Source organism: Pinus tabuliformis, chromosome 7, assembly GCF_031772625.1.
Source record: "Pinus tabuliformis cultivar Carrire ecotype Pingquan chromosome 7, CPIR1, whole genome shotgun sequence".
In the NCBI taxonomy this organism is placed as follows: domain Eukaryota; kingdom Viridiplantae; phylum Streptophyta; class Pinopsida; order Pinales; family Pinaceae; genus Pinus; species Pinus tabuliformis.
Window position 1 is genome coordinate 11578481 of NC_142293.1, and position 18255 is coordinate 11596735.

Consider the following 18255-nt stretch of genomic DNA (forward strand, 5'->3'; position numbering starts at 1 on the left):
CCAAGGATCCACGTCTCAGAGAAATTGGTTCATTTTTCAAGAAGGCAGTGTCTGACTCAAATGCACTAGTCCAAGAAAAGGCGTTGGATGCGTTGATTGCATATTTACGTGCAGCAAATACAGATATTGGAAGGTATGCAATGAGTAGAATGCCTCACAATGAGGGGAGGCGCAATAACCGCTAAAACTTCTGCAAAGAGCCAAAAGGTCGGCAACTCTCGAGCCAGGCCAGGGAGCGACAGTGGGAGTAGAATGCCTCACAATGAGGGGAGGTGCAATAACCACCGTAGGAGTTAACACAATAATGGAGGGAGTGTTATCTAATATTCAACAATCATATGATAGAGGCAGATTTATGACTGTTGGGTGGTAATATAGGCGGTAGTATTAAATAGCCAACATTATATGTAGGAGCAGAGTTGAGTGTAGTCAATGGTAATACCACAATTGAACTTACATTCATGCACAAGGAATCACCAACGTTCAGATTCAATATGCCGCTCGGTATATTCTACGAATCAGTCTCATAGTAGTGAGGTCGACAGTGCAGGCTTGAGCACAAGAATAAACATCTGAAAAGATAGGAACATCAGAGTCGTGAGCAGGTATGAGTAGGAAGGGGCGTTAACTTCAAGTTGCCAGAAGTCACAGAATGAACGAACCCTCTTAAAATAACAAAGTAATCAGACCATATCAGCAGGCCACAAAACCAATGGCTCACAATAAATAGGCAGAGCAAGAATATACTTGCAGCTTTGATTCCATGTTAAACACATACATGGAAGAAACAAAAGATGAATGATAGGCATGAGAAGAGAGAATCTATTATTAACAAATGATATACATTTATAGTACATTCATATGACCTTTGGTTTCGTATTCCAAGGTCTCTTGGACTTCCTTAGACTATTCAGCTTCCACACCAACCCTTAGAGGATTACGTATCCAACAAAAATGATGTTTAACCTTGTGTTGGCTTCGTGCCATGATCGATGAAGTGACGTGAGTGCATGCAATGCGCCAAGTATAATGGGAGCCACATCCCCTTTTTGTGTTAGTTAGCATCTTATCAAGGTGGGTGGTGGGGACGTGGGTGAGAATGATCACTCTTGTGCACCCTCCTTGGGGGATTCCATCAAAGATTATTATAAAATAAATAACTTGAGAGATATACCAAGCTCATAGCTATGCGCACGCACATGTGTGTACTTCTTTGTTTTTGTTGTATTTTATGTTATCCCTCGATATAAAAGCTCCAATCATACACTATACTTTAGGTTGACTTAGAGACTATTGAAGGAGCTAGTCGGGTTGATCGACTAGTCGAATATGAAAAGGCTAGTTGGCCTCATTGACTAGCCTCATTGTAACAGATTGTAATATGACAGTTGGATAACTAATGACAGACTAGACAATGTGATTAATCTGAGAGTTAGACTCTTGTAACTATCTTATCAGTCTATATATACCTGTCGGTATACCAATGTAAGAGGTGATTCCATATATAATACAAAATACATATATGCGACTTGGTTATCTCCCCATTACTATGTCTTGTCTCTTTTACATTCTTTTTGTATGTTTACTCGCCTTTCTACCGGTAACAATGCATAATTTCCACTAGATTACAACATTGGTTCCATTGCTGTTAGAAAGAACTCGATTCCAATATAATATGAAAGCGTAAATGTTAACCCTAGACGAGATACACTTATGGTGGGAGCAAATATCAATAACTATATGAAAAATTATGCACGAAGGAATCAATTGTCGATTGCGGAAGCCAGGGTAACTTTTTCGCAGAAGCACATGAGCATTTTATCGAAGGAGTTCATGTAGAAATTAAAAAGTTCTTTGATAGTGTTATGAATTAAAAAACCTCAAAACCAAACCAATGCTCGGTTTCTATTGAAACTATTAAATAACGGTCAAACGAATTTACACGAGTGGCTCGAGTTGATCTCGGAATACTATTGTGAAGAACAAGCATTAGAAGATCAAACATCTTTCAAACATATAAAAACTAGATTCTACGACGATCTACACGACGGGTTCTTCTGCACGATACCAACCCTACTACATAAATTCTTTTTTGAGAAAGGTGCAGGCCACATCGTCGAATATCCATCACTGTTAGTGATTCCAACCAACACCGACTCGAAGGACCAGACGAAGTGGGGTAAGTTTCTGGATGCTCGGTGTAAAGACACAAAATAAGTGTGGGGTAATTTTTTAAATAAATAAGTATGGCCGACAAATACTCCCTCATGAACCAACACTAGTTGGGTCGGCATGGGGGGGGGTAGCGGATCGTGAGGAATAAAAAGGAAAATAAAATAATAAAATAAAAAGTTGGAGAAGTATTGCAGTGATTGAAAATGGAAGAGAAGAAGTCATTCGTCAAGAAGTAGAAACAAAAAAATAAGCGACCAAATAGTGATCGACAGTATAAACAATCGATTGACATACAAAAATTAGCAAGGGACTTGAGACAACGTTGACGAGAATAAATTAGAGAACAAGAATACCAAAAGAAAAAAATGAAGAATTGGGAGCATGAAAGCGAAGATGCACGAGACTCCTAAGAAGAGTTGAGAGGCGTAGCACTGCCTGCCCCGACAGATAATGAAGGTTTACTGGTAACTCCTAGAGAGAAAGTAGATGCTATGGAAATAGATGATTCTGGTCCAACAATAAGAAATAATCCAAGGAGATCCTTGTCGAGTCCCAACATAAGAGAATTTCTTCAGTCAAGGAATTATTCTGAAATACCCGCAGTCTGGTATACCGACTATCAACAAAGAAACATTCAAGAAAATTAAAATTCTATTCAAAACCAATCAAATAATAATAATGAATTAGAACAAATACTTCTCCAACTGTCTAACCTCACATTCATACCCCCCTGCCACAACTTGTATTCGTTGAAGAAAACCGAAGTTCATAATTGGTCGACAAAGAGTCGCGACAACAAACAAGTCGATTCATGGAATATATAGATAGGGAGTGTCAAACCGACGAATCATCGTATCAAGTCATCGACATAAGAGAACAAAGTAAATACCTAAGCTTCAACGATGAAACTAACGAAAATGATCAGTTTCACCTGACTTCTTACCAAACGACCAAGATGGGCCTAAATCATATACCCATTTATGAAGGAGACAGAGATCCAAAGAGACACTGGTTCGTTTGTGAAAATTTTTGGGCCGCAAATGACATCAACGATGAAGATAAGAAAATGGCAGAACTTGCTCCAGCATTAAGGAAATGAGCCCTGACATGGTTCATAAACTTAATGGAAAAACAAAATAAAACAAAGGATGAGATCAAGACTAGTTTCCTCACCTTCTTTAAAGCACATGATGTTAAACACTTGGCAACACAAAAACTAAAAGAAATAAAATAACGGTCGAACGAATTTGTACGCGAATATGATAAACGATTCAAATATTTATTAAGTCAGATTCCATACATTATCGACGAGAATCTACTAGTATAATGGTATCTGGACGGACTAATTCAAAAAATATGAGGGATATTTCAAATGTATAAAATCAAGACATGTGAAGAAGCTCTTAAACTAGCCCAACGAATTGAACAAGATGACGAGAATCAATCAATCAATTCACTGACCAACAACAAAATTGAAGATAGATTAGACCAACTACAAAACTCTCTACTATAGTTATCGCTTCAAAAGAATCATTTATGGTGCACCAACTGCCACATGGAGGGACATACCAAAGATACATGTAAGTTCTTAGAATATTTTGACCAAGACGTTAGAAGAATACAAGATGATGTGTACTATGACATCTGTCAAACTGCTTCTAATCATTCTACTAAATATTGCCAGTATAACCTACAAAATTCTAAACCGAAATGGTGTGCAATCTGTGAAGACAATGCACATTCCACCTAGGAATGTCCATTGAATGGAAAAACTAAACCCAATTATCATGTTGTATATCATACCCAGGCCACCAACCAATTATCAAAACCACCTCCATTCAATGGAAGAGGACGAGGTCGAGGAGGCTATGGTGGTCAACGAGGTGGTTATAACAATAAAGGTCATTGTCGGGGTCGAGGACGAGGGAGATTTTACTGATATACTTGATGGCAAGAGGGACATATTGCGTCTGAATGTCCCTTAAAGGATAAAACCGACTTACACTTTTGTAACATGTGTGGCGTAGGCGATCACTCACTGGAAGATTGTCTCAAAATCATAGAAAAAGTTTTAAATAAAAGATCTTTTAATCTACTACAAACTGTCACAAAGCATGAGATTCTGAAATCTAAAAACCTTCATGTAGTTACAAGGTTAAGAGTTTAGAGAGATAAAAATAATCAAAATAATCAATTGATCCGACCTGTCAAGAAATCAATGAAGTATCTAGATATACAAAAAAAAATCAAACAATGTTTAGAGGAGTTGAATTCTTTACAAAAGAAAGTGAAGACCAAAGGGTATCTAAGGACATAATTTTGGACGAATTTCTCAAGATTTTAAAGGAAGAACTCTATGTCGCCTGACTCGTGGAATTATTGAATATGTTGAAAAATAGCAACAAAAGTAGAGAAAGAGGGAAAAATATCAGACAACCACATGGTAATCAGGTAGATGCTCATGACCCACAAGTTGACTTGGAAATAAACAGGTTCATTGTTAGACAAGTTGTTGTCAATTTTGGATCTCAAGTAAATATTCTTCCAAGAGACACATGGATCAACATGGGACAACCAAGTATACACAGAACAACTAATTATCTTAAATTGGCCAATCAAAGATTCAATGAACCAAGCAACACACTATGACAAGTTCAAACGTTGATAATGGGGATCTCGATGACAGTCGACTTTGAATTCATCGACTTAGTCAATGGAATCCTTGCTTATCAAACGTTAGTTGGCCGACCAAGGGGATGAAGAATGAAAGCAACTATATCACTAGAAAAATATAGAATCAAATTAAAAGACGATAACAAAAATATCATCATTCCTTTAGATCCTCATGAAGGCAAGCCTTGGGTAGAGTCTACTGATGAAGAAGATGGAATACAAAAAATATATCAAGTATTACATGAGGAGTGAAAAAATGTGGAGCCAAACGCTTTGGGAAAAATCTTAATTGGATCTCCTCTTTCAATAGGACAGAACTCAGATGCTGAACTATACGAATGGAAAATAGAGAACCATGAATTAAAGGCAAAGGAGTGATGGTGTATAAAAGCTATCCCAACATCTAGAATCTGACCTTGTTATTCCATCAAGGTCATGCCAATCATACGAGAAAAGAATTGTCGATAAACAACATCCTTACTCCTAACTGATTTAACAATTGACTCTAGTTCTCACATCTATTTTAAAGAAAGGGCATCCCCCATTAACCATGTAGAATAAGTAACAAAATCAATTGGTGAACAAGGACGAATGCAGAGTCTAGTGCAAACTTTTACTGGTCAGGCAACGAGATGGTGGGATACACACTCATCCTGACTTTAGACCTGGACGACTGCAACCTCTTATTTTATTGAGCGATTTGGAGGAAGAAATTTATCTACACAAGCAAAAATACCAACTTTCAGTGCTGGTCAGGACCTTGTTGAACATATCAAAGTTTGTGAATTAGAATGGCGAAAAATCAGATATAAGGATCAACGTTTTTGGCCACACATGTTCCTAGACACACTAGTTGATCTCCCAAACAATTTGTACAAGTTATAAGAAGCGAGGGGCCAATCCCTCCAATGGAAGGAATTAAAAGAAAACTTCATTAAAGATTTCTAGTTTCAACAAGAGGCGAAATTGAAAGATGTAGTCCAAAAAAATAAAGAATCTGTACAAAAAAAGTCAGTCAATCCACATGAATTTAACAAAACTAATCAGATATTGGCCAACTAAATTTATTATATTATTCCTTTCATAGCCCATATATATACTCTAAAACACAGCTCCTGGATACATCATTAATATCTTCTTAAATCTATTGACGCATCCCCTGATGATGGACTCACTTGGTAGTCCGAAACGTTGGGTTCATAAAACTCTATAACAGGTCATTCCCCCTCTATCAAAAATAAATAATTCGTTAACTTGCAATTATATAACCTCTACTACAGAACACAAGATGGACAAGCAGTAAGAAATGGAAGAATCACCCATTATTGGCTAGAGTTTTACCTTGAATAAGCATCATCCAAAAAAAGTATAAATAAATCCAATCAATATACAAAGTCGACAAAAATGATATAGATAAATTAGACAAGTTAGATTTCCTATCGACATATTAGGAGCTAAATGTCGAAGAAAAACAACTTGACGAATCTAAAGAACCCGACTGGATGGACACATAAATTAAAATAAAAAAGTCTACATATCAAACGTCGATTGAACAAAAATCGCCCAACTTGGTGACTATTGGTCGAAGAAACAAATAGCGGAATTTGTCGAATTGCTTAAAGAATACCAAGATGTATTTTCTCAATACTACAAAGACTTAAAAATATTGGTTAAAGAAATGGGAGAAATGAAGATTAATCTAATCCTAGGAGCCAAGCCAATAAAGAAGAGACCGTATAAATTAGCTCATTAATACAAAACCATTGTACAAAAAGAAATAGAAGGAATGCTTGCCACTGATATTATATACCCAATAGAAACATCAGAATGGGCAAGCCTTATGGTTGTTCAATCAAAAAGCACGATAGACTGTAGAAATTATGGTGTAGATTTGCAACTGCTCATGGAGTTTTAATCAAAATCACAAGACACAAACCTACTCTATTTCTATGTGGAATTCAATTCACAATTTAGAACATCAATCACAATCATGCAATGAAAAATAACACACATGCACACAATATATTTTCCAAGGGCAAGCAATATGCTAAAAATCCCTTGCCTGCTTGCATTATTATGATGAATAGAGATGCATTACAATTGCTTTGCTCAACTGGGCACAACCTGCAAGTGAATTACCTATCTCTCTGCTCACTGAGAAGCTCTGGCCCATACTTAGTCAATTTCTGCCTCTGCTTGAGCTCCTATTTCCTTGCACAATTCCATGAGAAATTTGGCCCCTATTATTTAGGAATTTCTCCAAAAAGGATTGTGCAATTCCCAAGGTTGATCATCTGACTGCATGCAACACCTGTACACTCAAGACTAGTCTATAACTGATGTTACTTTGCCTTGGAATCTCCACCATAGTGGGGGAACTCAAATTCTCTGCCCACACTAGCTATTTTAGGTTGATTGATCACTGAGTTTGACTGAATTCCCACTATGTAACTGACCTTCCACTTGTTCCTCCAACAGTTGGAACTAGTTTAACTGAAAACAACTTGAGATAACTGGACTTTATTATTACAAACTAGCAATCACACATGCTGAATTGAACTCTAACTCCTCCAACTTGAATTTACTGAGTAAAATGGGTGACACAAGCCATGTCACACAAGTTAACTGCATCTAAGTTGTCTTCTGATGTGGAAATTTGAATTTTCTCAATTTAATCAAGGAAAAATCAAATTGAGAATTTCTTGCTACATTTTTCAACACTCCCTCTCAGCAAGAAAGGGATTATCATCCACCCCTATCTTGCAACTGTGGAACTCGAACTTGCCTCTTGATAAGGACTTTGTCAAAATGTCAACATCTTGTTCCTTTGTTGGAATGTATTGTAGCAACATTATCCATATCTGCACACAATCCTATAAATGGTGATACCAGATATCTATATGCTTGGATCGATCGTGAAATATAGGATTCTGAGAGAGCTTGATGCAACTCTGATTATCACAGTAGATCATAGTAGGATCCATCATCTGACCAAACAGTACAAAAAGTATCTTTCTCATCCAGATCACCTCACATGCTGCTTGACTTGAAGCCATGTATTTCTTCGGCCAAGCTAAGCGCCACAAATTTTTTCTTCCCTCTATACCAGGAAACAATTGTGGACCCAACACTGAAAATTCCACCTGATGTACTCTTTTGGTTTGATGTACTCCCTACCCAATCTGCATCTGTGAATCCACACAACTTCACGCCCTCTGTCCATTTGTAGCATAGTCCAAACTAGGTAGTGGCTTTGAGGTATTGTAAAACATGCATAGCTTCCTTCCAAAACAATTTGGTCTGCCTAACCATAGCTTGGCTCAACTGGTTGACTGCATAGCACATATCTGGTCATGTGTTCACAAGGTACATCAGTGAACCCACTAGCTGCCGATAAATGGTAGCATCCACTTCCTCACCTGAAGTGACATCCTCCTTCCTCCAGTTGGTCGCTAGAGGTGTCTCCATGGGTTTGCAACTTTACATGTAGAACTTTTGTAGTATCTCATTTTCATACTTTCCTTGAGAAACAAATAGTTCCCCATCACCTTTCCATACTGCCAACCTGAGGAAGTAGTGCATGAGACCCATGTCCTTAATTCCAAATTCCCTTTCAAGGTCCTCCTTGCAAGATCTGATCAGCTACTCATCACCAGGTAAAATCAAATCATCAACATATAAGACAATAACAGGAAATTTACCTTCTACCAAGATATGATAGAGGTTTGCATCCGCTTGACTTTTGGTGAAGCCCAAACTGGTGAGATAACTATTGATCTTGGTGTACCAAGCAAGGGTTGCTTCTTTGAGACCGTACACACTCACTTGAGTCTGCACACATGCTACTCCTGATCAAATGTCTCAAAAACTTCTGGTTTCTCGATGTACACCTCCTCCTCAATAATCCCATTGAGGAATGTCTTTTTTACATCCATCTAGTGGATCTTCCACCCCATCTGTGCAACCAATGCAAATAATTGATCTAATGGATGAGTACCTTGCTACAGGAGCAAAGGTCTCTTCATAGTCAATTCCATCAACTTGAGAGTATCTCTTGGCCACACATCTAGCCTTAGACTTCTCTATGATTTTGATTACTACATGCTTAACCTTGAATATCCATCTCAAGCCCACTCCTAAATTATCTACTGGTCTTGGGACCACTTCCCAAACAATGTTCTTTACAATGGATTCATACTCTTCCACCATTGCATCAATCCATACAGGTTTCTATACTTCTTCCTCGAAATAGGATGACTCAGTCTCTACAAGATCATACATTAGAGCCATGTAGCCAGTGTGTCGATCAAGTGACCTCCTCTGCCCGTGAAAATTTGAAGAAGCTCCCACATTCTTCCTCACATCCTGCATAAGTCTATCAGCTTCCTTGGTCCTTTTGTTGCCTTCTCTGGATGGTTTTGCTTGAGTGGTTGTCTCCACTCTGTGCTCCTCTACTTGTGGATGATCCACAACTTCCTAAGGCTCCTCCTTTGGAGCTAAAAGTTACTCTTCTAGTGGGATATGAAGCTTCCTCTCAATAGAGCACTGCCTCACTTTCTCCTCACCAAAATTTACATTCCTTCACACAACTGTCATTCCAAGGGATGGAAAGTACACACGGTACTTTTAAGGATTTTTTGTGTAACCCACAAATACCCCCAATTCTGTTGTCGGCTCAAGCTTCTTCCTTGATTCTTTAGAGACATGGAAGTAAACAAAGGCTCCAAAAATCTTAAAGTGTGACACATCTGAATTTCCCCCGAGGAAAGCCTCCTCCAGCGTAATCATGCCCAGAATCCGATGAGGATTCTAGTTCTGCAAATAGATTGCTATGTTACATGTTTCAACCCACGAATGCAAAGGTAGGCTTTGGTCATGCAACATAGCCCTCACAACTCCCACAATGCTACGATTATTTCTCTCAGCCACCCCATTCTGCTATGGGTTGTGGGGTGGTGTCAACTCTTGTCGAATGCCTTCTTTCACACAAGAAATTTTGAATTCATCCAACATGTACTCACCTCCATTATCTGTCTTGAGAGCCTTCACCTTCTTGTCGATTTCTTTCTCAACCGGTGCCTTGAATTCTACGAACTTGGAGAATGTCTCATATGTAGGTTTTAACCTTGTACATAAATTACCTGCATATAAATTCTAAAAAAAAGAAAATAAATAATGGCGAGAACATAAAACATAAAATAGATATACACAGAGATTTTCCCTTTGATTCCAAAACTGAGACTACCAGATTGATTTTTCCTAATATTCATTTCAATGTTACAATACACATATATACACGCCGAAGCATCCATAAAACCCAATCCATTAACTTTGGATTAGAACATAACCATAGTTCCCTTAACTAGATCTACAAGATACCATGAGTAGAAAACCATCATGCCCAAAACCATGTGCAAAACCCATGAAAAAAACCATAGGTAGGTTCGCCCACCTAATATAGGGTCCAATTTTGTCTTCTTCCTTGAGCGACTTGATTCCATCCTCCAGGCTACAGATAATTTCTTCTTTTGGGATTTGCTTAGGGGATAAGGCAAAATTGGGTCCTTTCAAAATTATAAGACCTTTGTGACAAAAAAAATATTATGATGAAATGTATTAATTATGAGTGATTGGAGACTTCCACAGTGAATCAAATTGTTAGAGATTTCCAAACAGATCACACTTAGTACACAATGTTTTTTGTTTTGTTTTGTTTTTTTTTTTTTCCGAAGGTGGCAAAACCTATCAAACTCAGGTGTCAAACCAACAGTGAGGACAGCCATCTCTCGCTGCTATCCGCGAATGTCGGTTTGACTCATCACTGTTACCAAGGAAAACCACGCCACCTGTAATAACCCGCTGGTGGTCTGTAAGGGAGCAGGCTTTCACTCCTGCGAGATGCCTCTGGGTCTTGGGCCGTTAACCTGTTTCCTTACGTCCGAGGAAGACGAGCTCTTAGCCAAGCAGAAGCAGTTTTACGGCATACTCCAGACCGACTTAGTACACAATGTTAATCAAGAAATCTCTAACAATATATTAGTTATTTTAATTTACATGTAAATATAAAATTTAAATTTAAATTTAAAAAAAGAAAAGAAACCGAAAAAAAAAGAAAAGAAGTAGTTAAAATTATGTGTGTTAATATTCTAAAATCCAAACATCTTTTTTATGAAGTTTTATCCGTATTTATTTATTCTTATATTGTTAATCAATTCGATTTCCTAAATCACAGCCCTATTATGTGGTATTGTCTAAATCATTGAATATGTTTCACAGTGCAGTGTGTTTCCTCCTGTATAGACTCTATCCTCGCCGAGCCATTATGTTATTCATGGTGTCCATCAACAATAATGAATTATTAAAACATTTGGGTGGCAGGCAGCTACATTTTCGTTTTTATTTTCTTTGGACTCTTACCATCGTCCAAGCTTTTAATGCAAATGTTTTCTTAAAAAAATTATTGCCTCCATTGTCCTTTTTATTCTCATGTTCAACGCTTTTAATGGAAATGTTTTTTTAATGAATTATTCCCTTCCTTTAGAAATCTATTTGATGTTAATTCAGTCTTTCATTCTATTGACTAAACGGATGCATAGCATTAAAGATGCTTTGACAGCAGTTATTGAGTTGTACAATTTCCTTATACTGTTGTTGATGAAAGTTGGTTAAGCAATTTATTTTTTTGGTTTTGACAATATAATTAATAAACCGATTTCAAATATTTATTTTAATAATTTGTAAATAAATAGTTTTTTTATTTATAAAAAAGTGTTTTTATAAAATAAATAAAGTATTCTTCCGTTCAAGTTTTTATGATTCATATCGGCCTGGAGTATGCCGTAAAACTGCTTCTGCTTGGCTAAGAGCTCGTCTTCCTCGGACGTAAGGAAACAGGTTAACGGCCCAAGACCCAGAGGCATCTGGCAGGAGTGAAAGCCTGCTCCCTTACGGACCACCAGCGGGTTATTACAGGTGGCGTGGTTTTCCTTGATAACGGTGATGAGTCAAATCGACATTCGCGGATAGCAGCCAGAGATGGTTGTCCTCACTGTTGGTTTGACACCTGAGTTTGATAGGTTTTGCCACCTTCGGAAAAAAAAGTTTTTATGATTCATAATGTTTTAAAATAATTATTCTAAATTAATCACAAGTAATTTTAGGTTGAGGTTTTGAACCCATCAATGTGGTTATTATCAAGGTAAAGATTATGATGAATCACGTTGGTTGGTTTGAAATGTAGACCTAAAAATACTCATTGTGATTAATCCGAAAGAATTATTTCAAAATAAAAAATTATTATTTATAAATCAAATATGTTTTTAATTAATATCTCAATTTTCTTAAAAAAAAATCCTTCTTTTTTGAATGAATGAAGGTTTGATTAAACTTACATAGAAAAAACATGAAAGAGATGTAACTACCCAAGTCAAAGGGCGAGCATGCATATGAAAGGGTTGCACAATCCAAGTAGAGGAGAAAGAAAGCAAGAAGAAAGCTCACAAAGCGACAAGTCTACCATATGAATGGAAGGAGACAACACGTAAGTGAGGTGTAGTCTTATGCAAGTCGCAAAGGCTGTGCAAACTAAATGAAAAGGGATTTCACATGACTTTGTCATGTGGTAAGACACAATAAAGCACACAGTTTAATTGGAACATGTGGAACAGATGGTACAACATATTAGTTCTGGTGTGCACCACCGGAGTCAAATGGACTAGGTGTGTGCATAAACTGGGGTCTTGGAATAACTCAATGTATTAGCACGATCATGTTAGGGGATTGCTGTATTGTTGTATTTATCTTGTGAATGATTGTTATGCCCAAAATTTTTGTAACACTATGTAACTATTTATCGAGTGGTGGAATGATTGGGTTGCCCACACATAAAAGCTACTTTTTGATTGGCATGGATGAATGATTAAGTGCTGAACTATTGTAATAAGACTCAATGAAACAAAGAAATAAGTGAGTGTAGGAGTAGTCTAGGTTTAGTACATTCGATGTTGGGCATATCACCAAGTTGGAATATACACGGTGTCACACATCCAAAAGTTGACAAAGTGCCCATATTTGCGTACATCCTCTAGCATCATGACAATTGGCTTCTGATGTAGATTGACACACTTATATGAAATTCAGGAAACCTAAATTAATAATATATTTTGCTATCTTTACTAGTTTCTTTAGTTTACATGACTACTTACTTTGATTTTTTTTTTGATTATTATATTGTTTTATTTTTTATTAATCTTTTAATATTTAATATTTTCTATATATATATTTTTGAAATTATACATAACCACTAACTTTCAACTTCATATGTGATTTAACTATTTTGTCCTACTTTTCTATTGAAATTTACTTTATTATTTTCAATATCGCTATCTATAAATACATGCCTAGATATTTAATGTCATTTATTCATAATTATTAACCTTCCTCTGAACATAATCCTTATTCATAACCAATGGGTTGCAAGTTAGCAATAATAGATATGGATTAAGTTAGGCATCATCCTTGGTCGGATGTGAACATCTAATTTATTTTTTTTGTATATATAAGGAAATGAGAATATTGGATAACATGGTAAAAAAATGAAAAATAAGATATATAACTGTCCATCTCACTAAAACTATCATCAGGCTCTTGAGTTGTGGCAACTTCAATCGTGAGCAGTTGAGGTTTCGAGTACTTGGGTTCTTTTTCTCAAACCAAATTTATACAAATTTGTTAATTAGATTTGATTATATAAAAAATGGAAGGTCATGTTTCTCTATGGGTGAACATATTTCTTTTGAGGGGTGACTGTTTGGTTCTTATCAAATAAGTGCTGGAAAGTATCCCTATTTAATGGACATCCATCTCTTCCATCCCAAAATGTATTCTCATTAAAATTGGGAAGAAAAGATTTCAATACATGTGGTTAGCTAATCGTAATTCAAATGCATTTCATTGGTTAAATGGTCAACAATTACAATGCCTAAAAGTGAAGGGGGTTGGGGATAAAAAAACTACTTATTCAACCAATCCTTAGTAGCTAGGAGGCTTTGGAGGCTCATTCACAATTTATCCTTATGGGGAAGAGTGAGGAGATCTAAATAACTAGCATGGATGTCAATGGACGAATGGTACAGGGACCCTAGAAAGTTCGCAAAAAATGATTCCATTGTATGGAAGGCTTTGATTGGTGCCTTTCCTCTTGTATTTAGTTGGTCAATGTGGAAGGTGGGAAGTGGAAGGAAAGTAGGAATTGAGGAAGATCCTTGGTTTGGATTGGATGATGAATTCCACCTTTTTGGTTACCTAGTTCAAATCCTTCATAATGCTTGTATTTTATCCCTTGCATATGCCAAAGCCTAAACCCCTCAAGAATGAGGCCAAAGAGGATGGAAATTAAAGGAGAATTTATGCCTAAGAGGTTTGGATGTAGTTGAATGACATAAATATGCATGTAAACCATGCTACAGGTTTATTCACCTTTCAAATGAAAATGAAAACTCCTTGTATTGGTCAAAGAACCCCAACACAAGATAATTCATTGCCAAAATTGGTTATGATGTTCAGGTTGAATCTATTTTCGATGGATAGTGGAAGTGATGGTGAGTTTATATTTAGAAATACCATGGTCCTTTAAAATGCAACATTGTTCTATCGTTAGCTCTAAATAACAAACTTCTCATTTGGGATAATGGAATCAAAAGAGGCTAGACAATGTTAAAAATAACAAGAAGAAATTCCAATTTAATTTGTCTTTGAATTAAAATCGAATAATATTCTCATAGCAACTTGTAAATAGTTAATTGAGTTTAAGACTTAGGAATTTTGAGTTGGAAGTCTATCTGGAGTCATGTAAGTGTGATCTCTAAATTTTAGGGGTCCAGGTTGAGTTCTTTGGGGTTGAAATTAGATAACTCAGTTCAACTGAGTTATAGTCAGTTAAACTAGTTCTAACTGTTGGAGGAACTAGTAGACGTTTAGTAGTGAGTCAGTGCACGAGTGCATCCTCAGTGCCACACCAGTTAACTGAAGATTCACTCACAAATAATTCATGCATGTCAGTTTAGAGGAAGACCTAGTTGAGAGTAGAGTGTAGGGACAATGTATTATCGGTTGTATGATTTTTCGAGTTGTACAGATCATGCATGCAATCAGTTGAGGACCTAAGTGTGGATTGCGCAATTTTAGAAAAAAGATTTCCTAATTCAATGTGAGTTGATCCTCTTAGGAATTGCGCAAGGAAATAGGGGCTTGGCAGGCAAAAAAATTGGTTGAGTGTTGGCTAGAGCGGGCTTGTGAGGCAGAGAGGTTATCATACTTGTGCAAAGATTGTTCTAGTGAGAACAAGCATTGTATTTTCTTCTTAGATTTTTTATTAATGCAATATAGATAGTGGGGGTTTTGAGCAGCTGCTTTCCCTTGAGAAATATTGTGTTATGTGCGATTGATATTTTTCCTCTTGCCAATTATTGTTTTCATCAATCATTATTGGTTTCCGCTGTTAAGAGTAGAGTAGATTATTGTCTTATGTTTTAGTATATTACATGAGCTATTGAATCTACAAAAAACTCTACATGGTATTGAAGCTTAAGACAGTATAGAAAAGGAGATTTCTAGTTTGGTTGTGCAGGTGAAATTTGAATTTGTAGTTCATACTTCAGAGTCAGCAAATGGGTTTCTACGGTTTGAGACTTGAGTATGCCTTGGAAGGCAACTCGAATTACATAGCCTGGAAGGGAAGGATGGAAGCAGTGCTAGAAGACAATGGCCTCAAGGAATTCATTGATCAAGACATTCCTAAGCCTCCAACATCATATGTTAATGATATCCAAATAGATAAAGTGTGTGGCAAAGGCGAGGCAGATTATTCTTGAGGGAGTTTGAGACCAAATTGTATCGAGTATCCATGCAAGGAAAATCTGTATGCTATGTGGAAGGCATTGACAGATCTGTTTCAGAATAGCAGCTACCATAGGAAGTTAGCGCTGAAGGACAAACCAAGAAAGATCAATATGGAGAAAGGCGACTCAATTCCGAAATAATTGACCAAGTTCACTCATTCTCGTGATGAGCTTGGAAGTGTTTGGATTACTGTTCCCGAAGATAATATGGTGAGCCTAGCTCTTCTAGGACTCCCCAAGAGTTGGCACAATTACTAGGACTCTGTCAATGGGAGGGATAAGTTACCATATTGGGAACGACTGTGGTCAGGTTTGGTACAAGAAAAGATTCAAAGGAGCACTAGGGACGGATCCTCATCAAAGACTGATGATGATGAAAATTGTACCTTAGCAGGTAAGGAAAAGAAAGGGAATGGGAAGGCATCCCATTCCAAATCGGATTCTTGTCATGGAGGTAAGAAGAAGGACATGTCGAAAGTCAAGTGTTTTCATTGTCACGAGCTGGGACATTTTGCTACAAATTTTCCGCTTAAGAAGTCCAAGAAGAAGTCCTCAGGAGGAGCGGTGGGTGATGCTTTTGCCTCACAATTCGAATTGGACTTTGCCCTCATCACATGCATGGTGTAATAAATGATGGGTAGTGTATGATACTCAAACAGTGGAGTTTCTTTCCACATGACTAGTAACAAGGAACTCTTCAGTGACTTGGAGGAGAAGGATCTCCACATGCATATCGAGATGGGTGATGACAAGAGGTATAATGCTACTGGGTTGGGTACAATTACCTTTCAGAGGGAGTCGGGTGCTCCCCTCACTTTGCGATATTTTATGTATGTTCCTGGTTTGAAGAAGAACTTGGTATCTATTTCTATGTTGGAGGATAGAGGCTATGATATGATCTTTTGTAAGGGAAAGGCATTCCTTCGTCACATACCCACGAGACAGGTAAAAAAGATAGGGATTCGGGTGAAGAATATCTACAAGTTGGAGGTAGAAGATTGTGCTGCCTTAAGCACGAAAGCAGAGAAGGTGCAGAGCCGAGACATCGGTGATTTGTGGCACAGGCAGTTGGGTCAGTTGCATCATGGCGCTTTGAAAATCATGCATTAAATTTCTACAGGTCTTCTCAAAGGTACACTAGAGAAAGTTGATACATGCAAAGGGTGTACTATGAGAAAATTCACTAAAGCTTCCTTTCACGAAAAAGACAGTTGAACACAGGCGATCCTCGATTGAGTCTATTCAGATGTGTGTGGTCCGTTCTTGACAGCATCCACGATCAAGCACATGTATTATGTTATATTTGTTGACGATTTTTCTCGTAAATGCTAGATCTTTTTCATGCAGAAGAAAGATCAAACTTTTGTGAATTTAAAGCATTGGTTGAGAAAGATACTGGAAGAAAGGTTCAATCTCTCAAGAGTGATAACGGTGGAGAGTATGTGTCAAATGATTTTAAAAACTTTTATGCAGCATAAGGGATTAAACGGGAGTTCACAACACCCCATAACCCACAACAGAATGGGGTGGCTCAAAGGAAGAATAGAAGCATTGTAGAGGAAACACGAGCGATGTTGCATGATCAGGGACTACCACTACACTTGTGGGTTAAGGCATGCAACACAGAGGTTTATTTGCAGAACAGAAGCCCCAATCGGATTCTTGGGATGAGTACACTAGAGGAGGCTTTCTCAGGGAAGAGACCAGATGTGGGTCACTTCAAGATTTTTGGCTCATCAGTATATTGCCATGTGACCAAATATGCACAGAAGAAGCTTGAGCCAACATCAGAGTTGGGGATATTTGTGGAGTACACTAATACACCTTACAACTATCGGGTGTATATGTCGACCAATGACATGACAGTGGTTCGCAGGAATGTAAAATTCGATGAAGAGAAGGCCATGAAATGTTCTCTTGAGAGGGAGATTCATCTACATGCGATTGAGGAGCTTTTAGATCCTAAGGAGGAGCCTCAGATTGATGTGGAGTAGCCACATGCAGAGGATCCAGGAGTGGAGACACCCATTCAGGCAGAGTCTTCCAGATATGGGAGAAAGAGCACTAGAGAGGCTTACAGGTTATTGTAGGATGCGAGAGAGAATGTGGGAGCACCCACATCATAGCGAAGACAGAGGAGGTCACCTTAGAGGTACACTGGATACATGGCTCTTATGAGCGGATGTGTTGAGACAGAGCCATCTTCCTTTAAGGAGGCAGTGCAACAACCAGTTTGGGTTGATTCCATGGTGGAGGAGTATGACTCCATTGTTCGTAACAGTGTTTGGGATGTGGTCCCAATACTGGCAAACAAGTCAGTGGTGAGTTCTCGATGGATTTACAAGGTAAAGCAAGCACCATATAGTAGTGTGGAGAAGCATAAGGCTAGGTTCATGGACCGAGGCTTTTCTCAGGTAGAGGGGATTGACCACGATGAGACCTTTGATCCTGTTGCAAGGCACTCATCAATCAAATCCATTTTGGCACTATCAACGTAGATGGGTTGGAA